Source organism: Bos mutus, chromosome 10, assembly GCF_027580195.1.
Source record: "Bos mutus isolate GX-2022 chromosome 10, NWIPB_WYAK_1.1, whole genome shotgun sequence".
In the NCBI taxonomy this organism is placed as follows: domain Eukaryota; kingdom Metazoa; phylum Chordata; class Mammalia; order Artiodactyla; family Bovidae; genus Bos; species Bos mutus.
This window is the reverse complement of record NC_091626.1, coordinates 23904077-23930745: the sequence shown is the minus strand read 5'-3', so window position 1 is coordinate 23930745 and position 26669 is coordinate 23904077. Positions and strand designations below refer to the sequence as shown.

The window sequence follows — 26669 nt, the reverse complement described above, 5'->3', positions numbered from 1 at the left end:
GCTACAGTCCATGGGGTCACTAAGAGTCAGACACGACTGAGAGACTTCACTTTCACTTTTTCACTTTCATGCATTGGAGAAGGAAATGGCAACCCACTCCAGTGTTCTTGCCTGGAGAATCCCAGGGACGGGGGAGCCTGGTGGGCTGCCATCTCTGGGGTCGCACAGAGTCGGACACGACTGAAGCGACTTAGCAGCAGCAGCAGCAGCAGGAAAGTTACAAGAAGGTATACAAGATAGTGTCTGTGCAGCATTGTTTAGTATTTCTAACAATAAAATAACAAACACTAGAATCTATCCATCAAAACAATAAATACAGAATAGTCACACATTAGAATACCATGCAGAAATAAAAATAATACCTCAATTTAAACACTTTTAAAAATAAAAAATAATCAAGAGAAAACATAAAAGTGAATCATCTACAGTTATAACAATCAACATGGATGAATCCTGTAATGCTGAAGGAGGAGGGAAGCAATTTATGATTTCTTTATACAAATATAATAGATATTTTTCTCACAGCATAGTTCCTAAACATAAGCAAGCTATTTCAACTGATTTCAGCTAAAAACAGCAAACTGTCCACAGTATAAAATGTCTTTGGCTGTTGGATTTATTGCAAGATAGTATACTACTGTACTTTGTGGATGATTTAAAGTACTCCCAATGTTATTTTGAATTGATGGGATTTTTCGCTTTTAATGAGATTAGAGTCTCTTGGAAAAAGACTCTTTAGCTAAACTAAGGAAATCTGTGAGTTTATTAATTTTTTTCAGCTATTCAGAATGGTACCCATGGTTTCAGATTTTAGTTTATATATTATTACATTCAGAACAACTAATACTGTTGTAACAGTAATTTTACCATTTTTGATAACTTTGATATTTCTTTTTCTTTCTTAAGGGGAAACTCATAATTAAGTGTCAAGGTCAAGTTTTCTGAATGTGTCTATATCCTATGTATATAATGTCTGTGCTATATAGTGTTTGTGAATTTTTTTCCGTCACAGTGAGTTTTCTAAAGCATTGTCTTGTCCAATCTTCCTTATAATATACATACAAGAGGGGCCTAAAATTAGATGTGCAACTGTGACAAGAGAAAAAAGAAAAGCAAACAAGCATAATTTAGAAATGAAAAAAACTCTGGAGAGACAAGTCCCCACTTTCCTAAGAGTTGTAGCTCTCTAATGTCCTTACAAAAGCCTTTGGTTCATTTAAAATTGCTCTTTTTAAAATTTATTTTCTTTTTCTTTTCTTCCTCCCTTTCTTTCCTTCCTTCCTTTCCTTCTCTTTCTTTCTTGGTCCATTTTATTTTTTGGCTGTGCCGCGCGGCTTGCAGAATCTTAGTTTCCCAATGAAGGACTGAACCTGCGCACTCAGCAGTGAAAGTATGGAGTCCTAACCACTGGACTGCCAGGGAATTCACATGTGGTTCATTCTGGATCGGGTTGGACAAACTAAATTTCAATAACTTTATTCTCTGCAATAAAAGTGAGACTTAGTTCAGTTGATGAGTCGTGTCTGACTCTTTGCAATCCCATGGACTGCAGCACGCCAGGCTTCCCTGTCCAACACCAAATCCCTGAGCTTGCTCAAACTCATGTCCATCGAGTCGGTGATGCCATCCAACCATCTCATCCTCTGTCGTCCCCTTTTCCACCTGCCTTCAATCTCTCCCAGCATCAAGGTCTCTTCCAAAGAGTCAGTTCTTCGCATCAGGTGGCCAAAGTATTGGAGTTTCAGCTTCAGCATCAGCCCTTCCAATGAATACTTAGGACTAATGTCCTTTAGGATTGACTTTGATCTCCTTCCAGTCCAAGGGACTCTCATGAGTCTTCTCCAGCACCACAGTTCAAAATCATCAATTCTCTGGTGTTCAGCTTTCCTTATAGTCCAACTTTCAAATCCATACAAGACTACTGGAAAAACCATAGCTTTGACTAGATGGACCTTTGCTGGCAAAGTAATGTCTCTGCTTTTTAATATGCTGTCTAGGTTGGTCATAGCTTTTCTTCCAAGGAGCAAATGTCTTTTAATTTCATGGCTGCAGTCACCATCTGCAGTGATTTTGGAGCCCAAGAAAATAAAGTCTGTCACTGTCTCCATTGTTTCCCCGTCTATTTGCCATGAAGTGATGGGACCAGATGCCATGATCTTTGTTTTATAAAGGTTGAATTTTACGCCCGCTTTTTCACTCCTCTTGCACTTTCATCAAATGGCTCTGTTTGATAAAACAAACAGAGGGTGGTGTCAGCTGCATATCTGAGGTTATTGATATTTCTCCTGGCAACCTTGACTCCAGCTTGTGCTTCATCTAGCCCAGCATTTCTCATGATGTACTCTGCATATAAGTTAAATAAGCAGGGTGACAATATACAGCCTTGATGTACTCCTTTCCCAATTTGGAACCAGTCAGTTGTTCAATGTTCAGTTCTAACTGTTGCTTCTTGACCTGCATACAAATTTCCTGGGAGGCAGGTAAGGTGGTCTGGTATTTCCATCTCTTTAAGAATATTCCACAGTTTATTGTGATCCACATAGTCAAAGGCTTTGGCATAGTCAATAAAGCAGAAGTAGATGTTTTTCTGGAACTCTCTTCCTTTTCCGAAGGCCCAATGGATGTAGGCAATTTGATCTCTGGTTCCTCTGCCTTTTCTAAATCCAGCTTGAACATCTGGAAGTTCTTGGTTCATGTACTATCGAAGCCTGGCTTGGAGAATTTTAAGCATTACTTTGCTAGTGTGTGAGATGAGTCCAATTGTGCGGTAGTCTGAACATTCTTTGGCATTGCCATTCTTTGGGATTGGAATGAAAACTGCCCTTTTCCAGTCCTGTGGCCACTGCTGAGTTTTCCAAATTTGCTGGCATATTGAGTGCAGCACTTTCACAGCATCATCTTTCAGGATTTGAAATAGCTCAACTGGAATTCCATCACCTCCCCTAGCTTTGTTCGCAGTGATGCTTCCTAGGGCCCCCATGATTTTGGACTCCAGGATGTCTGACTCTAGGCAAATAATCCCACCGTCGTGGTTACCTGGGTTATGAAGATCTTTTTTGTACAGTTCTTCTCTGTATTCCTGCCACCTCTTCTTAATATCTTCTGCTTCTCTTAGGTTCATACCATTTCTGTTCTTTATTGTGCCCATCTTTGCATGAAATGTTCCCTTGGTATCTCTGATTTTCTTGAAGAGATTCTAGTCTTTCCCATTCTATTGTTTTCCTCTATTTTTTCGCACTGATCACTGAGGAAGGCTTTCTAATCTCTCTTTGCTATTCTTTGGAACTCTGCATTCAGATGGGTATATCTTTCCTTTTCTCCTTTGCCTTTAGCTTCTTTCTTTCCTCAACTATTTGTAAGGCTCCTCAGACAACCATTTTCCCTTTCTGCACTCCTTTTTCTTGGGGATGGTCTTGATCACTGCCTTCTGTACAACTTCTGTTCATAGTTCTTCAGGTAGTCCATCAGATCTAATCCCTTGAATCTGTTTGTCACTTCCACTGTATAATCATAAGAGATCTGATTTAGGTCATACTTGAATGATCTAGTGGTTTTCTCTACCTTCTTCAATTTAAGTCTGAATTTGGCAATAAGGAGTTCATGATCTGAGCCACGGTCAGCTTCCAGGCTTGTTTCTGCCGACTGTTTAGAGCTTTTCCATCTTTGACTGCAAAGAATATAATCAATCTGATTTCAGTGTTGACCATTTGGTGTTAACCAAAAAGTGAGATGTAAATTTTATAATTAAATGTAATTTATTTTTCTTACCCCTTAATTAGATGACTCATAATTATAAGTGTATGTGTTTATATTTCTACAGTTCCCATCTCTACCCTCAGAAGGATTTTAGGTGACTTGCTTTCCACATAATTAAATTGTAAAATAGCTGATGTATACAAAAGAATATAAACATTGATATATAGGTTACAGAACATAATGAAATGAAAACTTGTGTATCTTCTACTCAGCTTAAGAATTAGAGCATTACTAAACCTTGGGAAGTCCCCAAATGAACCTTTGCTGATTATGTCCTCTTTTCTTTTCCCCCAGAAGTAACACTAGACTTAATTATGTTTATCATTCTCTTGGTTTTCTTTCTTGTTTGGGGTTGCCATGCCCTTCTCCAGTGGATCTTCCCAACCCAAGACCATCTGAGTCACCAGGGAAGCCACTAATTATATGCTAATGCCTAAATGTTATTATGCTTAATGTGGCACATTTTTGAGAAGTAGTGTGAGGGGACTAAGTGCACAGATTCTAGCACCAGGCAAATCTGCCACTTACTAACTGTGTAATTGGGACAAATTATTGAACTTTTCAGTGCCTGTTTCCTTATCCAAGAAAGAGAGATTAAAAATAGAATCTATGTGATAGGGCTACTGTGAGAATGAAACGAATCATTATATGCAAACTGCATGGCATACAGTGCCCAGTACACAGGCGGTGTTTTCCCAAGTGTTCATTGTTGTTAGTACTAATACCCAGAACTAGAATTACACAGTAAGCTCACACTGTATATGCTGCTGCTGCTAATGTCTCAGTTGTGTCCAACTCTTTATGATCCCATAGACGGCAGCACACCAGACTCCTCTGTCCCTGGGATTCTCCAAGCAAGAACACTGGAGTGGGTTGCCATTTCCCTCTCCAATGCACGCATGCATGCTAAGTCACTTCAGTCATGTCCGACTCTGTGCAACCCTATGGACAGCAGCCCAGTAGGCTCCTCTTCTACGGGATTCTCTTGGCAAGAATACTGGAGTGGGGTGCCCTTTCCTTCTTCACACACTGTATAGGAGGCACAAAAACACTGTACCGCAGAAACTCATTGATAGAACAAGCAAAGAGAATATAAACCTAGGTTTAATTATATTGTTTCTAACTCTTTCATTTTACTGTCCTCTGAACAAACATGGTTGAATGCAAATATATACAATTCCACTGTATTTTTCATCACACACCTATTCCGGAATTCTATAAGGAAAGTGAAAGTCGCTTAGTCGTACCTGACTCTTTGCAACCCCATGGCCTATACAGTCCCTGGGATTCTCCAGGCCAGAATACTGGAGTGGGTAGCTGTTCCCTTCTGCAGGGGATCTTTCCAACCCAGGGACTGAACCCAGGTCTCCCACATTGCAGGTGGATTCTTTAACAGCTAAGCTACAAGGGAAGCCCAAGAATACTGGAGTGGGTAGCTTATCCCTTTTCCAGCAGATCTTCCCGAACCAGGAATTGAACCAGGGTCTCCTGCATTGCCGGCAGATTCTTTACCAACTGAGCTATCAGGGACAAGAAAAAAATGTTCTGACTGTACACCTGCTAACAATAATCTTAATAATAATAATTTGTTCCATCACTAAAATTCTAAGCTAAAAATGCCATAAATCAAGTGATCATTTAAAGTATAACATTATATGGCTCAGTGGTAAAGCCAGCTTAAAACTCAACATTCAGAAAACTAAGATCATGGCATCATGTCCCATCACTTCATGGCAAACAGATGGAAACAGTGAGAGACTTTATTTTGGGGGGCTCCAAAATCACTGCAGATGGTGACTGCAGCCATGAAATTAAAAGATGCTTGCTCGTTGGAAGAAAAGCCATGACCAACCTAGACAGCATATTAAAAAGCAGAGACATTATTTTGCCAACAAATGTCTGTCCAGTCTAAGCTATGGTTTTTCTAGTAGTCATGTATGGATGTGAGAGTTGGACTATAAGAAAGCTGAGTGCCGAAGAACTGATGCTTTTGAACTGTGGTGTTGAAGAAGACTCTTGAGAGTCTCTTGGACTGCAAGGAGATCCAAACAGTCACTCCTAAAGGAAATCAGTCCTGAATATTCATTGGAAGGACTGAAGCTGAAACTCTAATATTTTGGCCACCTGATGGTAAGAACTGACTCATTGGAAAAGACCCTGATGCTGGGAAAGACTGAAGGCAGGAGGAGAAGGGGATGAGAGAGGATGAGATGGTTGGATGGCACCACCAACTCAATGGACATGAGTATGAGTAAGCTCCGGGAGTTGGTGATGGACAGGGAAGCCTGGCATGCTGCAGTCCATGGGGCTGCAAAGAGTCGGACACGACTGAGTGACTGAACTGAACAGTAGAAAAGAATTTGCCTGTCAATGCAGGAGATACAGGTTCAATTCTTGAGTTGGGATGATCCCCTGGAGAAGGAAATGGTAACCCTACTCCACTATTCTTGCCTGGGAAATCCCATGCACAGGGGAGCCTGGCAGGCTACAGTCCATGGGGTCACAAAAGAGTCAGACATGACTTAGCAACTAAACAACTACACTATACCCCAGACAAAGTATTTTGGTTTTGCATTTTCTTTCCTTGATTTCTACTTTTTCTTATGATGTGGAACTTGCTTTCAAGATTTAGAGTGATGGAAAAAACCCTTTTATTTGATCAAGTGAAAAAATGTAAGGAATCCTAGACTCCTATAGCATGGCCTAAAGGCTTAGAGGTAGGTCATCTAGTCAATCCCCTACTCAATCAATGAATCTTAAGAATTTTGGATTTCATTAAACATTGGTCTAACTGGCATAATGTGCCTAACAGGAAATAATTTATAACTTATTAAGTTGTATCACTAGCTTAGTTTTCCACTTAGGCCCTGAGCCAAAGGAAAAGTAACAAAGTACAGCTTCATCACCAACAGTGAAGGAAATAGGTCCAATACTTAACCTATAGGACTAAAAAGTTCACTTTAAAAGTTCATGGTCAGTTTTGTGAGAAACATGTTACAAACAGGTTCATGGAAAAGGAGAGAGAACAAAGAGTTGGTTTGTTTGCTTTTTAAATCTAGTTCTAAAAGGAAATATTTATTCAGCTTCTGTATAATCTTAGGTGTCAGTAAATTTGAAATTTGTTTGTATTTCACCTTGACTTTATTAGTAAGTTTCATTTCTTAGCATATCCTGAATACTGTATTGCCTTATTTCAGAAAACACTGCCATCTATGACATTTTATAAAATTAATTTTTATTGAAGTATAGTTGCTTTACAATGTTTTGTTAGTTTCTGCTGTACAGCAAAGTGGATCAGCTATATATAAGTATATATAGATATAGATATATCCCCTCTTTTTTGGATTTCCTTCCCATTTAGGTCACCACAGAACATTGGGTAGAGTTCCCTGTGCAGTACAGTCGATTCTCATTAGTTATACGTTTTACACATGGTAGTGTATATATGCCAATCCCAATCTTCCAATTCATCCCACCACCCCCGCCACCACGTATGGTATCATGTTTGTTCTCTATGTCTGTGTCTCTATTTCTGCTTTGCAGATAAGTTCACCTATATCATTTTTCTAGATTACACATATACAGTAACTGCTTTTCTACAGCATTTTCAAAGTAAAAAATTTAAGAATAATTTTCAACAGCTAAAACTAAAAATTATGTTATCAGCTGTCAGACCAAAAGTTTAAAAAATAACAACAAATTGAGTTTGGGCTGCCTGAAAGGCTAGTATTTGAAAAGAGATTACTGTCACAGTTTGAGTGTTGATGCTCTCTAGCCACTACTTCCCAGCCCTGATTCAGACCACATGTTCTTGACCAGGGCAGCCTGTACCCCCATAGGCTCTTCAGATTTAGAAATGCCCTAAGATTATGTTCAAATCTGAATGCTCATGCTTCTGTGCATTTTCTGAGGCCAGATTCTTCAACTTTCTTTGGAATCTCAAAGGATTCTGTAACTATTAATCCTAAAAACTTAAGAAACACTTATTTAAACAGCATTCTATGATCCTTATCTATTACCTGACTTTTTAAATTTAAATTTATTTTAATTGGAGGCTAATTACTTTACAATATTGTATTGGTTTTGCCATACATCTACAAGAATCCGCCACGGGTGTACATGTGTTCCCCATCCTGAACCCCCCTCCCACCTATTACCTGACTTTAATTTCAGATTTCTGCCTTACTAACTTTCATCTTATCCACAAAATTCTTTTGTTTTGATACATGGCTTCTTTATTCACTCCTTAAAAATAATGGAAAACTAGAGCTTCAAAAAATAAGGAAAGACTGTCTACTTAAAATTGCAGTCAAAGGTGGTTTCAAAAGCTGAACCTATATATATTTAAGAAACATTAAAAAAAAAGGCTATCTCTTCTGAGAGTTTTTTTCAGTTACACAACCAATTTCATCTTTTAGTTTATCACTTGCCTTTCAATTGAGAAAACAATTGGTGAACTGAATTGGTGATTCAGCTATTCTTAACTTTATCTTTTAAGGTATGTTGAGACTTAACAGATAAAAAACATGTATGACCATCACCCCTAATCCCATAACACACATATAGAGACTGACTTCCTAAAATGCTGTTCCTTCAAGAATTAAACCTTTACTTATAGAACAAAATGGTTTTGCTCTGATATAGCAAGGACTGATTTAGCAAGGAACATCTTGATGAAAAAGGGCAGAACTGCTGAGAATGCTAGCCTACTTTTTAACTGACTTTCCTCCTCTAAGCATCTGTCAAGTGTGGGATGAGAAAAAGGTGCTGCAATCTGGAGAGGCAGACTAGAATAAAAATATATTTGGTTCCAAGAATTTAAAAAAGACAGAAATGGCACTGAAAAAATGATGGAAATAAGAAGATTAAAAACAGCTCTGCTCTCCTTTTCTGTAGTTCTAAGTAACTACAAATTATCTACACACATCATCTCTTCAACTCTTTAACCTTCTCCAATCTGACTCCTTCCTTCCCCTCACAACCCTCTCCCTTTATCCAAGCCATCAACAAGACTTGTAAACATATCTTAAATCTGTCCACTGCTCTCCACCTCTACCACAAAGGACCATGGTCCAAGGTTACTGCATCTCCTACATGAACTAGTATAAACCATCGACTAGTATTTATTTCAATTTCCTCTGCTGTCCCCCTTTGATCAACTGTGAACAAAGCATTCAGTGTAATCTTTAAAAATGGATCAGGGCACTGAATAATAGTTCCATGGCTTCCCGATGCATCTTCAAGTTAAATCCAAACTCTTAGCATTCAGACAGTCAATACGGCATAACAACTAACACTGCTTGAGAAGTGCCTGGAACAGTGGCCAGCACTTCACAAATGCAGAGCAGATACTACCATGTTATGATACAGCCCTTGCCTGCCTCTCCTACCTCAGAGTGACACTCTCCTCAAATAACCAGTATTCTCTTTCAGTTAACTGCAAGCTCTTTCCCTCTCTGGGCCTGCTGTTTCCCTCTGTCTAAAATATTTTTCTCTCAAAAACTTCAAGAATGCCTGTCTTCCATTCACACTTCAAGTCTCAACCTAAATGTTACCTCATTCATGAAGCTTTCTTTTCTTCTCTAAATACCATCCTTTATAATTCCTTTTAAAAAATATCTCAGTATAGTTTATTATTTTTTAATTTTTATTTATTTGGCTATGTCAGGTCTTAGATGAAGCACGGGGGATCTTTAGTTGTGGTATACAGGATCTTCTAGTTGTGGCACACGAACTCTTTAGTTGTGGCATGTGGAATCTATTTCCTCAACCGGGGATCAGCCCCTGCATTGGGAGCTTGGAGTCTTAGCCACTGGGCCACCAGGGAAGTCCCTGTAATTCTTTACTGTTACTATTCTCTTCATTTTCCTTCACAGTGCTTTCTATTTTTAAACTGTCTTTCTTTCTTTCTTTTTCTTGCTGTGCCCTGTGTGGCTTGTAAGGATCTTAGTTCCTCAACAAGGATCGAACCCATGCCCCCTACAGTGGAAGTGTGGAGTCCTAACCACTGGACCACCAGGGAATTTCCTTTAATCACTTTTTTTGTTTGTTTCATCAGTTAAACTTTCTTGAACGTCATCAGATGACTAAACATCCATCCAATAAACTCTCTAACTTGCTTAATGTAGGAAGCACTGGGCTCTGTTCTTTATATTTAAAATAATCTTAACTAATGTAGGTATTAATCTCTTCTCACCAAGAAGCTAAAAAACCAGTCACTAATATACATGTGTCACAGTCTGTGCTATGATTCAGTATATCTACATACTTCCCGTAATTGTTACATACAACCTTGTGCCCAACAAAGTATTGTGCTAAGTGCTGCAGGAAGAGGAGCCAGGATGACAAAATAAGGATTATTTCTTCCATTAAGATCTTGAATAATATACGCACAGGATGGGAGAGACAAAAACAAAACATTTCAAAGCATTTCAAGTAGAGGATGGGGTAGGACAGAGTCATGGTATGTATGTAAAAATGTATATTTCATCAAAGCTAAGATGCCATCAACTGATGGCAAGATATATCATTATTTTATGTTCCAAACAGAAATGCTGCCAAAATTGTTAATAATTGTTCATTAGCTGGGAGGTATGGGGGGCAGGAGGAGAAGGGGATGACAGAGGATGAGATGGCTGGATGGCATCACCGACTCGATGGATGTGAGTCTGAGTGAACTCTGGGAGATGGTGATGGACAGGAAGGCCTGGCGTGCTGCAATTCATGGGGTCACAAAGAGTCGGACATGACTGAGCGACTGAACTGAACTGTGAAATATCAAAAGTAACACGCACCCCAATATGACAGATACATCCCAATTCAAGAATGAAGAAAAAGAAAGAGAAGAAGGGAGAAGAAAAGAAAAAGAAAAAGGAGGAAGAGAAGGAAAAAAAAAAGAAAATGACTATTCTATGATTAACACAAAATCAATCTTTTTGAGTCTTCCTCAAAACACCTCAATGATATGGACTATCAGTTCTTTACTAAAGTTTGCAATCAGGAAAGGGAGAAAAAACAGTCACTGAAAGGAGTGGTCACACAGCAACACTTTCTTTTGTGATTGTTTCATTTCCATTTGCCTTGTATATCTTCACTTATCCCTTTTCTTTTTCTTTTTTTAAAATGCAAGTACTTTTATTTTTTAGAGATGTTTATTTACTTATTTGGCTGACTCAGTCATCCTTGCAGTATGCAGGATCTTTGTTGCATTATTATTAACGGACCGCTTCTTTTTAAAAGCTAAGTGCAATGTAAGAATGCCCTCTTTAACACTTGTATTGAACACTGTACTCAAAGTCCTAACTAGCATAGCAAGGCAAGAGAAAGAAACTTTGTAAGCACTGGAAAGAAAGACACAATTGCAATCATCATACTTCAGCTAAGGTGGCTGAACAGAGATCTATATACCAAAAAAGTTTCTATCAGTAAATTGAAAATGTAAAAAAAAAGAGGAAAAACTATTTAAAAATTTAACAACAATAATAATTAAATTTAAGAGAAGATTTGAGAGACTTATGAGAAAAAGAAACTATTGAAAGATATTTTTAAATATCTAAGGGGCTTTCCTAATGGCTCAATGGTAAAGAACCCACCTGCCAATGCAGGAGACACAGGTTCTAGCCCTGTTCCAAGATGATCCACCTGCCCTGGAGCAACTAAGCCCGTGCCCCACAACTATTGAGCCTGTGCTCTAGAGCCTGGGGACTGCAGATACTGAGCCCACATGCCACAACTGCTGAAGCCCTCGCACCCTAGAGCTCATGCTCTGCGACAAGAGAAGCCACCACAGTAGGAAGTCTGTGCGCCGCAAATAGAGTAGCTCCCATTCACTGCAACTAGAGAAAGTGTGAGCAGCAATGAAGAACCAGCACAGCCATAAATAAATAAAAAATATCTAAATAGCTAGAAAGAGAGACTATGTTTGAGGAGAGGAAGGCTCAATATAATAAAAAGAATAAATTAAATGCATGTATAGATTAAAGCCTCTGACGTCTTGGGCCCATATACAAACCAAGTCCTATTTTTAATAAGAGCTTTTGAACTTTCACATAACTTGACTCAAATTACTCCCTTTGATAGATATTTTTGCAATTGGTATAAACTTACTAGGCACTAATTATAGGTATTTTACTTTACTAAATTGTAACAAGAGTTGATATTACACTTTAGAATTCTGAGGCCGCTACAAGGAATAAGAGTGAAGAGCATGTGATCAGTAAGTACATGGCTCAGTTCTGGTTGAATGTGCTGTGGTCCCACTGGTTCAAAGCTCAATCAGTGTGCACAGTGTCCACAATGGAAGTTCTAATAACCACTCCTGCAAGTGATGAAACACTGCCAACATTTTACACAACAAGTAAAGTTTTCATTCTTGATAATTATCTGTGAACACTGCCAAAACACAATCTCCTTAAGTCACCTAAAATCGTAAACATTTTGAATACAAATTCCACTTACAAGAGGAAAACAGACAAAACATTCATGATACAGTGGTCATATTGAGCTCCTATGGACCTGTATGTAGTCCTTATACATGTAAGACCCAGAAGCAGTTTCCAAGTCGGCTTTACAATGGATCTGAATTTGATCAAATGAATGATTTTCTTTAGGTCTAACTTATTCAATTTAATTTTGGTTTATGTAGGTATCGTGTGCTGCTTAAACTTTGCTTTATCCAAATTTCCTAACAGAGAATTAGAAATAATGATCATCTGTTTTACTGGTTGCTGCTGCTGCTGCTGCTAAATCGCTTCAGTCGTCTCTGACTCAGTGTGACCTTATAGATGGAAGCCCACCAGGCTGCCCCGTCCCTGGGGTTCTCCAGGCAAGAACACTGGAGTGGGTTGCCATTTCCTTCTCCAATGTGTGAACGTGAAAAGTGAAAGGGAAGTCACTCAGGTGTGTCCGACTCTTAGCAACCCCATGGACTGCAGCCTTCCAGGCTCCTCCATCCATGGGATTTTCCAGGAGTGGAGTGGGGTGCCATTGCCTTTTCCCTTACTGGTTGCTAGGAGATGATAATACTAATAGTTTACATTTACTGAATGCTTACTGTGTGCCAGGCACCATTACAAGTGCCTTGTATGAAAAGTGAAAGTGAAAGTCACTCAGTAGTGTCTGACTCTTTGCGACCCCATGGACTATAGAGTCCACGGAATTCTCCAGGCCAGAATACTGAAGTAGGTAGCCTTTCCCTTCTCCAGGGGATCTTTCCAACCCAGGGATCGAACGAACCCAGGTCTCCCACAGGCCAGGCGGATTCTCTACCAGATGAGTCACAAGGAAAGCCCAAGTGCTTTGCATACTTTAAATCATTTAATCTTCACAACAATCCATATCAGGCAGATTATATTACGATCACCATTTTACAGATAGGAAAACTGAGGTACAGAAAAGTTAAGTAACTTTCTCAGCGTCACACAAGTAAGTGGAGCAGCTTAGTGATTCATACCCAGGTAGCTGTCTCCAGAGCCCAGACCCACATTGTTATTTCATATTTCTTTTCACGATAGTTAAAACACACACAAAATTATTATAGATGAAAAAACCATCAAAAATTATGAATAAGAGTTAAACGACAGTTAAGCAATATTAATATCAATACAACTTATCACAGGTTGATACTTCACAGCTCTTGCAAAGTTTCATGGCCATGATTAAGAGTTTTGAAATTGGACAGACCTGGCTCTGAATCTTGAATGTGCCCTTTACAAGCTGTGTGACTTTGGACAACTTTCGTAACTTCACCAAGCCTCAGTTTCCTCATCTGTAAAATGAGAATAATAAACATCTCACAAAATTGTTGTTAGTAACATAATTATTGATACATTACATGGATATGATAAATCAAAAAAAAACCACAGATACACGAAATAAAAAGAGGAGGCTCACAACTTCCCCCAGGAATCAGAGCTTTATTATGTTGTAACGAAGATGACCACTTCAAGTCACCACAGCAACTGTAAGATCCACACACAAACAGAACCATAACTCCTCTAATTAATAATAAATCATTCCTCTGAATAGCAGTCAAATGCCTACAGGTAAACTACTGAATCTCTGAAATATAAAATACCATATATACACAGAGAAAGAGCCAAACAGAAAAGACATTGTTGTCTCTTGACAACAACTCCCATGAATCCCATTCCAGGCATACACTTTCTAAGACCAGTAGTATTCAAGGGGCCCAAAACAGGAAGAGGGGTGTCAAGAAGGAGTGATTCCCACCAATAGTAGAAAGGAATTTTTGTAAGAGAAAAACAGAAGCAGACACATCATCGAAATAGGTTAGAACTATCATTACCACTGAAGAATAATTGTGTCGGTTTACACCTGGAATTTTACACTAGTCAAAACAACTGAAACTGTCACTACTGCTGTCTTTAGAATCGCAATAAAATAATTTTACAATGAATAATGAGATTTCTATCAACACCTGCATTTGCCAATAATACATCTATCTGTTATAAGGTTAGGTGTTTCTTTGAAGGGGTCATTTTAGTAATACAATACAAAAGTCAATTTAAAATAGGAAAAAATAGAAATTATACAAAAATCCTATAGGATAATTTTGTTAAAAGAGTTCATCAATACTATCACCAAGGTGCATTTTTATGAATGTTATTAGTTTAAAATGTAAATTATATTATTAAAATGGTATATTACATAAAGATAATTATTAAAATGACTGCATTCATTGTAGCTCAAAGATTCAATAAAGAAAGAACTTCTATCCCCCAAAACACCCCCTTTTAACAAATAATGGCCAAAATGGCCCTCAATTTTTCTTAATAAAATTATTAAATGATCTGTCTGGAACAAAGGTCATTTAATTTTTACAAAGCACTTAAAAAAAATTAGCTAAATAGGAAATGTTTAAGAAGTCCTTAAATGACCTATTTCATAAAAGTTTAAGGAAATGAACATAGGACGTGAGATGCCCGAGGTTACTAAGCCATGACAAAAATCCAAACAAAAAAATCCTTCTGTTCTATATCCTAATAATTTGGAGTTTTTCTACTTGATCAGCATTTGCTTTGCTACTTTCTCTAAATGATGAGAATAACTTTTTGTCCTTTTCATGAATTCTACAAATCATTAATAAGATCAAGTCAGTTCAATCACAACTCAAGTATTTTAATTCAGGAATTTTTAGGTAAATTTTTTATGTAACTTAAAGAAAATTTGCAAATATCACTATTTATACTTTACCCCATTTGCTTTGTCAGTCTCTTTCCTCCTCACATTTTTTTTCTGAACCACATGAGAGTGAGTTGCAGACACTTAGCACTTTAGCCCTCAATATTTTTTTTCATATAGTTTCCCAGGAATACAGATATTCACTTAGTATACCTAACCAAATCAGTATTGTGTCAATGTTAAAATTTCTACTATATAATTACAGCCCATATTCAAATATCATTAACTGCTTAAAAAAATGTCTTTTAAAGCTACCTATTTCCCCAGTCCAGAATTCAATTCAGAATCATGCACTGCATTTAGTGGTAATGCCTCTTTTAGAATCCAACCAACTGGAACAGTTTCTCAGTCTGTGTCCTATAAGACTGATATTTTTAAAGAACACAGACCATTTAATATTTTGTATAATGTTCTTCAATTTAGGTTTGTCTGATGGTCTCTCATGTTTAAATTCAGGCTATGCATTTTTTGTAGGAATGTCACAAGTAATGTTGGGTGCTTCTCACTGCATCACATCAGAAGCCGCAAGAGGTTACAGGTTCTATTACCAGTGATGCTAACTTTGATCACTTGGTTAATGAGTATCTGCCAAGATTCTGCACCGTGAAGTTACTGCTTTTCTCTCTGTAATAAGTAAATATATTGTTAGGAATTGTCTTGAGACTATGTAAATATCATATTCCTCATCAAACTTTACTCCATAGTTTGGTACCTGCAGGGGATTCTTGGGTGAGAGTACTATTTTAATTGTTCCCAAACGCCATTTTCTAATTCCAACAGTTCTATATTTATTAGCCATTTTAATGAAGAACTTTCCCTTCTTCCCAACTTAAGTCATTTATTCATTTACTTATATGTGTATGGTTCTTATTTTTTCAATAGTTTATAATCTGTAACTATCATCATTCATTTGGCCCGTGGATGCTTCTCCACACTGGTTCTTGTTCCTTTTGACACATCCCCATCATTCTTTGACTACCTCCTTTCTTTCTGAAACAACAGTATGTTCCAGACTCCTCTTGTACTTTCCCTGACCCAGTTCTTCCTGGGATCAGCCATTTCTCCAAAGAGCTCTGGTTTCCTTTAAGTGGAGAATGATTTAGAAATCAGCATATGGGAGTTAGGTACGTTCACTGCAATTGCTTCAAGGCCTCTTAGCAAACAAAGCTGGAATATAGACACACATATATGTGTACGCATATACACATATGTGTATGTACATGCATATACATATATCTATACATACAATTATACACATCCCTAAGAGAAAGATACATAAGTGTATACATGCATACATGTATATTTCTATCTTTATATAAATAAATGTTAAAAATCATGAGTTCATAATTTCCAATTCAAATCCAACATCACAGGATTTACTGGAGTCTTTTCTTCTATATATATATATATAAAACTACCTTCTCCAACAATTGAAAAACCTGGCTCCCATTATCCTCAATATACTTATTCATTTGTTGAATCCTAATATAGATAGAAAATAGTTTCAAAGTTGCCAATTCATACCATCACAAATATAGCCTATAAATTAGGGTTATTTGTTTATAGCTCTTTTTGAGTTTCAAAGTACAGGATGCTCAAAAGTTACTTGGGTTACTTATTTTTCCCCCTTCAGCGTGTTTATACTTATTTTTCCCCTTTCAGTGTGTTTATGCTATAATTTGAAACACTTTAGATTTGTTTCTATTTACATTTTAGGGTTTTATCCCAACTTTATTGATTTTCTTTGCTGATTTTTTCTTTTCTTTTGTTTAGTATCTAAAAGGTTAGCATGATAATGTCCTCTGATATTCTGAACTGATGTCATATGCAGTGTTACCAGAGGAGGTGATGGCACCCCACTCCAGTACTCTTGCCTGGAAACTCCCATGGACGGAGGAGCCTGGTGAGCTGCAGTCCATGGGGTTGCTAAGAGTCAGACACGACTAAGCAACTTTGCTTTCCCTTTTCACTTTGATGCATTGGAGAAGGAAATGGCAACCCACTCCAGTGTTCTTGCCTAGAGAATCCAAGGGACGGGGGAGCCTGGTGGGCTGCTGTCTATGAGGTCAAACAGAATTGGACACGAATGAAGTGACTTAGCAGCAGCAGCAGTAGCAGTGTTACCAGGAGTTCTCTCAACCAGTGGTTGTAACAGAGCTTTACAGTTTAGAAAGTATATTTCCCATAGGAAATGAGCCATTCTGTAGCCAATCACATGTATTTACTACCATTCCACTGAGGCCAGATGTTTTCTGGGAATTACTATTTCAAGATACAGAAAGAAGGATAAAATGAAATGGGCAACTCCAGCAACTTCATAGATCATTGCTTGCAAAACAGTTTTCAAACCATGCTACTTAGATGCCACAAGGTGGAAAAGGGCAGGACCTGGAGGCAGAACTCCAGGCTCCTCCCCTGACTTGAATTAAAGTTCCTATTGCTTTTACTAGTAATATACTGGAGAAGGCAATGGCACCCCACTCCAGTACTCCTGCCTGGAAAATCCCATGGACAGAGGAGCCTGGTAGGCTGCAGTCCATGGGGTCGCTAACAGTCAGACATGACTGAGTGACTTCACTTTCACTTTTCACTTTCATGCACTGGAGAAGGAAATGACAACCCACTCCAGTGCTCTTGCCTGGAGAATCCCAGGGACGGGGGAGCCTGGTGGGCTGCCGTCTATGGGGTCGCACAGAGTCGGACACGACTGACGAGACTTAGCAGCAGCAGCAGTAATATACTGAGAATCAGTCTAAGATTTTGTTCATCTAACTAATTCAGCAAACATTTACTGAGTAACTATGTTGTCCTACATACTGTTCTAGGTGCTTCAGTGAAAAAAGACTTCATGAGACTTAGAATTCTAGTTGTGGGAGAGATAAACTATAAACCTAAGGAAACTGTATAGTCACTTAAAAAATAAAAGTTATAGAAAAAATTCAACAAAATAGTTTGCAATATTAGATAGCATGTTCAGTTTAGGTCTCACTGAGAAAGGAAAGGTTACTTTTATACGAATAATTTCTTAAGCTTGAAAATCATGAAGAAAGAAGTGCAGATCAATTTTTCAGTTGGTGTTAAACTATGTCTTCAGGTCAGAACATGAGAAAAAAGTCATGAAACATTTTCCTTCCTTCATTGAATCTTAGCCAATATTTAGATTGGTTTTTCTCAATCCAGATCTTCTACTTTGTAAGTAACTACATATTTCTCCTCAGTTCAGTTCAGTTTAGTCGCTCAGTTGTGTCCGACTCTGCAACCCCATGAATTGCAGCACACCAGGCCTCCCTGTCCATCACCAACTCCCGGAGTTTACTCAAACTCATTTCCATCAAGTTGGTGATGCCATCCAGCCACCTCATCCTCTGTCGTCCCCTTCTCCTCCTGCCCCCAATCCCTCCCAGCATCAGGGTCTTTTCCAATGGGTCAGCTCTTTGCATGAGGTGGCCAAAAGTATTGGAGTTTCAGCTTCAGCATCAGTCCTTCCAATAAACACCCAGGACTGATTTCCTTTAGAATGGACTGGTTTGATCCCCTTGCAGTCCAAGGGACTCTCAAGAGTCTTCTCCAACACCACAGTTCAAAAGCATCAATTCTTCAGCGCTCAACTTTCTTCACAGTCCAACTCTCACATCCATACATGACCACTGGAAAAACCACAGCCTTGACTAGACGGACCTTTGTTGGCAAAGTAATGTCTCCTAGCTTCTGGCAAAGGGCTTTTTTGTTTTTCCTTTTCTTTTGTTTTTCTTTTAAACAATTTCATTGGGAAATTGAGGTAAAATCGGGCCTGTTAACCACTCTTAGAACTTTAAAGTACATTAATTTTTATCATATCCAAATACACTATCACTCCCCTATGTTTACAGTCAACAAAAGACTAAGATATCTAATCTTTCTCAGTTGTGCTAAATCATACCACTCAAATCCTAAACAACTGAGTTTGAACCTCAAGTGTAGAACTTTATAATAACCACAGGTAACAGTTAATCAGCCCTTACTATGTCCCAGCTATTGTCTTAAATGATTAATGTATATTACTTTATATTTCAAAACAACATTACAAACGTTACATGATAAGTACCATCAGTACCCTCCTTTTATAGATGAATAAACTGAGAAATGGAGAGATGAAATAACCTGCTCAAGGTTTCACAGCATCTAAGTGACAGAGCCAGAATTTAAAAAAAGACAGTTTGTGCCATTAACTGTGCATATTGAACTGATTCTAAAAAAATCTTTCATAATGTGTTCTAAATTCCATCCTGTTAAATTTAACCAGTTCAGTCTATGGAGGGAAAAAAATCTGACCTCAATGCTATCATCTAATATATATGGCTATTTTTCAAAGCTTCAATTGATCAGTATGCCATGAAGGGGTCTAATGAAACTATTAGTTAATAAAAATGTGACTAGGAATAGTAGCAAATGAAATCCAACAATGCATAATAAGAATTATACACAACAACCCAGTGACTAATCTCAGGTTAGTCAAGGCTGATTCAACATTTGAAAACTATTTAATGCAATCCATCACATTAAGAGGTTAAAAAGTCATGTGATCATTATCAAGAGATATCGAAAAGGCATTTCACAAAATCCAACACTCATTCCTGATAAAAACTCTCAGCAAACTAGGAATAGAGAGGAATTTCCTCAGCTGAGGCTTTACAAATAGCTGAGAAAAGAAGAGAAGCTGAAGGCAAAGGAGAAAAGCAAAAATATACACATGTGAATGGAGAGTTCCAAATAATAGCAAGGAGAGATAAGAAAGCCTTCCTCGGTGAGCAATGCAAAGAAATAGAGGAAAACAATAGAGTGGGAAAGACTAGAGATCTTTTCAAGAAAATTAGAGATACCAAGGGAACATTTCATGCAAAGATGGGCACAATAAAGGACAGAAATGGTACGGACCCAGCAGAAGCAGAAGATATTAAGAGGTGGCAAGAATACACAGAAGAACAATACAAAAAAGAACTTCACAACCCAGATAATCATGATGGTATGATCATTCACCTAGAACCAGACATCCTGGAATGCAAAGTCAACTGGGCCTTAGGAAGCATTACCACAAACAAAGCAAGTGGAGGTGATGGAATTCCAGGTGAGCTCTTTCATATCCTAAAAGATGATGCTGTGTAAGTACTGCACTCAATATGCCAGCAAATTTGGAACACTCAGCAGTGGCCACAGGACTGGAAAAGGGCAGTTTCCATTCCAATCCCAAAGAAAGGCAATGCCAAAGAATGTTCAAACTACCACACAATTGCACTCATCTCGCACACTAGTAAAGTAATGCTCAAAATTCTCCAAGCCAGGCTTCAACAGTACGTGAACTGTCAACTTTCAGATGTTCAAGCTGGTTTTAGAAAAGGCACAGGAACCAGAGATCAAATTGCCAACATCCATTGGATCACTGAAAAAGCAAGAGAGCTCCAGAAAAATATCTACTTCTGCTTTATTGACTACGCCAAAGCCTTTGACTGTGTGGATCACAACAAACTGTGGAAAATTCAAGAGATGGGAATACCAGACCACCTGATGTGCCTCTTGAGAAATATGTATGCAGGTCAACAGTTAGAACTGGACATGGAACAACAGACTGGTTCCAAATAGGAAAAGGAGTATGTCAAAGCTGTATATTGTCACCCTGCTTATTTAACTTATATGCAGCGTAAATCATGAGAAACACTGGGCTGGATGAAGCACAAGCTGGAATCAAGATTGTCGGGAGAAATATCAATAACCTCAGATATGCAGATGACACCACCCTTATGGCAGAAAGTGAAGAAGAACTAAAGAGCCTCTTGATGAAGGTGAAAGAGAAGAGTGAAAAAGTTGGCTTAAAACTCAACATTCAGAAAACTAAGATCATGGCATCTGGTCCCATCACGTCAAGGCAAACAGATGGGGAAACAGTGGAAATAGTGACAGACTTTATTTTGGGGGGCTCCAAAATCACTGCAGATGGTGACTGCAGCCAAGAAATCAAAAGACGCTTGCTCCTTGGAAGAAAAGTTATGACCAACCTAGATAGCATATTCAAAAGCAGAGACATTACTCTGTCAACAAAGGTCCATCTAGTCAAAGCTATGGTTTTTCCAGTAGCCATGTATGGATGTGAGAGTTGGACTATAAAGAAAGATGAGCACTGAAGAATTGATGCTTTTGAACTGTGGTGTTGGAGAAGACTCTTGAGAGTCCCCTGGACAGCGAGAAGATCCAACCAGTCCATCCTAAAGGAAATCAGTCCTGAATATTCACTGGAAGGACTGAAGCTGAAACTCCAATACTTTGGTCACCTGATGTGAAGAACTGACTCATCTGAAAAGACCCTGGAAAAAGATTGAAGGGAAAGATTCTGGCAAAGATTGAAGGCGGAAGGAGAAGGGGACGACAGAGGATGAGATGGTTGGATGGCATCACCGACTCAATGGACATGAGTTTGAGTAAACTCTGAGAATTGGTGATTGACAGGGAAGCCTGGCGTACTGCAGTCCATGGGATTGCAAAGAGTCAGACACAACTGAGCGACTGAACTGAAACTAAACCAGGTGAGAGGTGATAGTGGCTTGGACCAGACTGATAGAAGTGGAGATAAGATAGGTCAGAGAGGTATGTGATCCACTATCTGTGCCCCTAGCTCCAGAAGAGACCACACCTGGAGAAGCAGTTGTAACACTTTCACCAAATGAATAAATTCACAATACGCAACATTTTCCAGGACATGTTATCTTAAGATGTATCTTAAGAATGGAGGTGACAGGATTTTGCTGATGAATTGAATGAACATTGTGAGAGAAAGTGAAGAATGAAAAATGACCTTAAGGTTGCTGGGGTGAGCAACTGCAAGGACAGAGTTGTTGTTTACTGAGACACAGAAAGATATAAGGTGGAGTAGGATGAAGGGAACAAATCAGAAATTTGGTTGCTATGCCTGATAAAATGTAAAAGTTTACAAATGAGATAGCTATATGTTAAATTCGCTTTTGAAATGGCAAGCTTCAAGTCTAGTACATATATTACATTCATCATTAAATAGTCCTAATCTCCAAAACTGAATGTAACATCTGCTCCCTCTGATCACCACTTTTTTTCACTGCTTAAGGCCTTATTACTGTTTATGTATTGTAATTATTGGTGTACATCATGTCCCATAGAGTTCAGATACCTTGAGAGCAAAGTTCATGGTTTATAGTTGTAAAATAGTAAAAAGTGAAAGTGTTCGTTGCTCAGTCTGACTCTTTGAAACTCCATGGACCGTAGCTAGCCAGGCTCCTCTGTTCGTGGAATTCTCCAGGCAAGAATACTGGAGTAGCCATTGACTGGGTAGCCATTCCCTTCAAGGGAATCTTCCTGACCCAGGGACCAAACCCAGGTTACCTGGATTGCAGGCAGATTCTACACCATCTGAGCCATCAGGGAAGCCCATAATAGTAAAAAAAAGCCCATCGTTTATTGAGCACGTTCATCATTTACTGAGCTCATTTATCATTCATTTATGAATTTATCATTCATTTGTTGAGCTCATTCAATTCTTCTATTATTGGTATTTAACACATACGAAAATTCTGGTTCAGAGATATTGAATAATTCTATTCACACTTCAGCTGCTAAGTCACTTCAGTCGTGTCCGACTCTTATGTGACCCCATAGACGGCAGCCCACCAGGCTCCACCGTCCTTGGGATTCTCCAGGCAAGAACACTGGAGTGGGTTGCCATTCACACTTCAGAGCTCTGCTCAAATATCACTTTCTCAAAGTAGCTATCTTTGATCACCCATATCATCTGAACTAAACCTCTACAATAAACTCTATAGAACTAAAACTCTACAATAAACTCATAATACCTTGTTTGTCTCCTCTACTGTTTATCACAATATAAATAAATGTGTTCTTGGTAGCTCTCCTCCCTAAAGAATATAAGGTACATAAAGGCAGGATACTCATACATCAAGTTGATTGCAATGATTAATACATGCTTTAAATTGATTATAATAATGCCTTATTATTATAAATTAATAATATTGATAAATGCTTTAATAACAACTAGAGACATCCATTACAAATAATTATAGAGTAGATTGTATCAGACCAATTCTCTTGGCAAGAAAAACTAAAAATTGAATTTAAAAACAAAAAGTAAACAAGGAAGAAAGCCAGGATGTGAGAAGACAAAATACAGGCAAAAAACGAAATGCATAGTTAAGCCTAACAATCTCCAGTGATTTCTCCTCTTGAGGCAACTAGCTGCAAGCTAGAATGTTCAGCAGTCTCACAGACCTGCAGACATAGAAATCAGAGTTCAGGGCTTATCAGACAAGCAGGATTTGAGGGGCTAAGATTTCAGAGAAAAGACAATCACAGAAAAGTCTGAACATGCTGTACTGTTTTTGCCCTCAGGGTATTTATTGAATCCTAACCTGTGTGGGGGCAAGAGGCCAAAAACCAAGCAAAGTGCCTATTTTAAAGCAAAAAAGGTAAGTAGAACTTTTGGTAGTCTCACAATACAAGGAAAAGAAAATTTATAGTTCAGAGCCTGCCAAGATGGAGAGGCCCTGGCAAACACTGCAGAATTCTATTTGATACCTCTGAAGGACAGGACTAAAGGGAAACTGGATTTAAACCAACCCTTAGGAAGCCTAAAACAAAGCCTCAAGTCATCCCAAGCCTGTATTGAATCAAGGTCATCTGCTCCTAGTTTTAACTATTACCAGAAGAAAATTAAATCCTCTCCAGTGAACAATATCACCATTAACAGCCTCTATCATTTCTCATACTTAATGTTTGACATTCATTTTTTAAATTACTAGCAATCCTAGGAGACAAGACCAAATGACTGAAAGCCACAAGAAAAAGAAGACGAGATAAAAAGATCAAAAGGGGATCTAGAAATTCTAATTATTAGACACAGACTTTAAAATAACTGTGTTTAATATGTTCAGCAAAGTAGATGAGAATTTCACCACAGAAATGGAATGTACAACAAGAGAAAAATAACTAATTAAAATTCTAGAACTAAAAAATACATAATATAAAATTAATAATAAAACACATCCTTATAACAGATTGGACACTAAACGAAATAGAAAACAGGTCAACAGAAAATACATAGATGAAGAACAGATGAGAAAAAAAGATGAAAAATACTGAACAGCATATGACAGATATTTATGATGCAAAAAAAGATCTAACATCCATTACAAATTATTATAGAGTAGATTGTATTGGACCAATTCTCTTGGCAAGAAAAACTATAAAAGATCCAATATATACATACTTCAGATCAGATCAAATCAGTCGCTCAGTCGTGTCCAACTCTTTGTGACCCCATGAATCGCAGCATGCCAGGCCTCCCTGTCCATCACCAACTCCCGGAGTTCACTCAGACTCACGTCCATCGAGTCAGTGATGCCATCCAGCCATCTCATCCTCTGTCGTTCCCTTTTCCTCCTGCCCCCAATCCCTCCCAGCATCAGAGTCTTTTCCAATGAGTCAACTCTTCACATGAGGTGGCCAAAGTACTGGAGTTTCAGCTTTAGCATCATTCCTTCCAAAGAAATCCCAGGGCTGATCTCCTTCAGAATGGACTGGTTGGATCTCCTTGCAGTCCAAGGGACTCTCAAGAGTCTTCTCCAACACCACAGTTCAAAAGCATCAATTCTTCAGCGCTCAGCCTGCTTCAAGTCCAACTCTCACATCCATACATGACCACTGGAAAACCCATAGCCTTGACTAGATGAACCTCTGTTGGCAAAGTAATGTCTCTGCTTTTGAATATGCTATCTAGGTTGGTCATAACTTTCCTTCCAAGGAGTAAGCGTCTTTTAATTTCATGGCTGCAGTCACCATCTGTAGTGATTTTGGAGCCCAGAAAAATAAAGTCTGACACTGTTTCCACTGTTTCCCCATCTATTTCCCATGAAGTGATGGGACCGGATGCCATGATCTTCGTTTTCTGAATGTTGAGCTTTAAGCCAACTTTTTCTCTCTCCACTTCCACTTTCATCAAGAGGCTTTTTAGTTCCTCTTCACTTTCTGCCATAAGGGTGGTGTCATCTGCATATCTGAGGTTATTGATATTTCTCCCAGCAATCTTGATTCCAGCTTGTGTTTCTTCCAGTCCATACTTAGACCCCTAGATAAAGTGAGTGCAAGAGTGTGGGGCAGAAGCAATATCAGAAGAAATATGCCAAACCTGACAAAAGACATCAAGCTACAGACTCAAGAGTACAAATGAAACTCAAGCACCTTAGATATAAAGAAAACCACCTAAAAGCCTTAATAAAAACATGAAAACCAAAGACATTACTTCTCTAACAAAAACAATGGAGTCAAAAGGTAATGGGATGATATATCCAAAATGCTCAAAGAAAGTAACTACCAACCCACAATTCTGTGCCCAACGAAAATGTCCTTTAGAAGTGAAGACAAAATAAAAAGTGCTTTCAGACAAAAAGTGAATATTCACTACCTGAAACTAACACAATATTGTAAATCAACTATGCTTCAATTTAAAAATTTTTTTTAAAAATTATCTGAGAGGAAAGAAAATCATCTCAGATGAAAGCACAGTAACACAGGAAAGACTCAAGAATACTAGAAAGAGAAAATGTGAGTAAAATTAAATAACTGAATTATTTAAAACAATAATAAAAACAAAAGTAAAAAAACCCAAACAAAGAAACAAAAAACAGAAGGAGAATGATAAATCCAATAAAGAGCTGTAGGTACTTGTATTATCCAGAAAATAACAGCAGTAGACTGTCTACAAAAATGGCCAGTTATTTCTCCCATTCCTTATGCACACTCCTTTACAATATGACTTTGCTACTCTTCCTATCAAGACGCCACTCTTCCATCAAGAGGAATTGATTTTCTTTACCTTTTGAATTTGAGCTTTGGCCAATGGGACATTAAAAAATGTGATACAGCAAAGACTTGAAAAGTGCTTGAACATTTCAATCTCTGCCTCTCTTAGAACTTTGAGTCATCAAGTGAATGAATGTGCCTGCTAAAAAAGATCACAAAAAGAACAAACTCCCCAACCCTACCCTAGCCAAAAGGTTGCCAACCAACACACACTTCAGTTCAGTTCAGTCGCTCAGTTGTGTACAACTGTTTGCGACCCCACGAATCGCAGCACGCCAGGCCTCCCTGTCCATCACCAACTCCCGGAGTTCACTCAGACTCACGTCCATCGAGTCAGTGATGCCATCCAGCCATCTCATCCTCTGTCATCCCCTTCTCCTCCTGCCCCCAATCCCTCCTACCATCAGGGTCTTTTCCAATAAGTCAACTCTTCGCATGAGGTGGCCAAAGTACTGGAGTTTCAGCTTTAGCATCATTCCTTCCAAAGAAATCCCAGGGCTGATCTCCTTCAGAATGGACTGGTTGGATCTCCTTGCAGTCCAAGGGACTCTCAAGAGTCTTCTCCAACACCACAGCTCAAAAGCATCAATTCTTCAGCACTCAGCCTTCTTCACAGTCCAACTCTCACATCCATACATGACCACTGGAAAAACCATAGCCTTGACTAGACGGACCTTTGTTGGCAAAGTAATGTCTCTGCTTTTGAATATGCTATCTAGGTTGGTCATAACTTTCCTTCCAAGGAGTAAGCGTCTTTTAATTTCATAGCTGCAGTCACCATCTGCAGTGATTTTGGAGCCCCAAAAAATAAAGTCTGATACTGTTTCCACTGTTTCCCC

General features: G+C 38.5%; 1 protein-coding gene across 14 annotated transcripts in view; it reads right to left on the bottom strand.

The window, feature by feature from the left end:
• Positions 1-26669, bottom strand: part of NUMB (NUMB endocytic adaptor protein) — a 161657-nt gene that overhangs the window by 70743 nt on the left and 64245 nt on the right. For 2 of the 14 annotated variants that reach the window (XM_070377575.1, XM_070377574.1), the window contains one exon: positions 13438-13522. The exons of the other annotated variants lie outside the window; for them this stretch is intronic. The gene's annotated coding sequence lies outside the window, so the exon portion shown is untranslated. The remainder of the gene's footprint in view (positions 1-13437; positions 13523-26669) is intronic. 14 annotated transcript variants of the gene reach the window in all.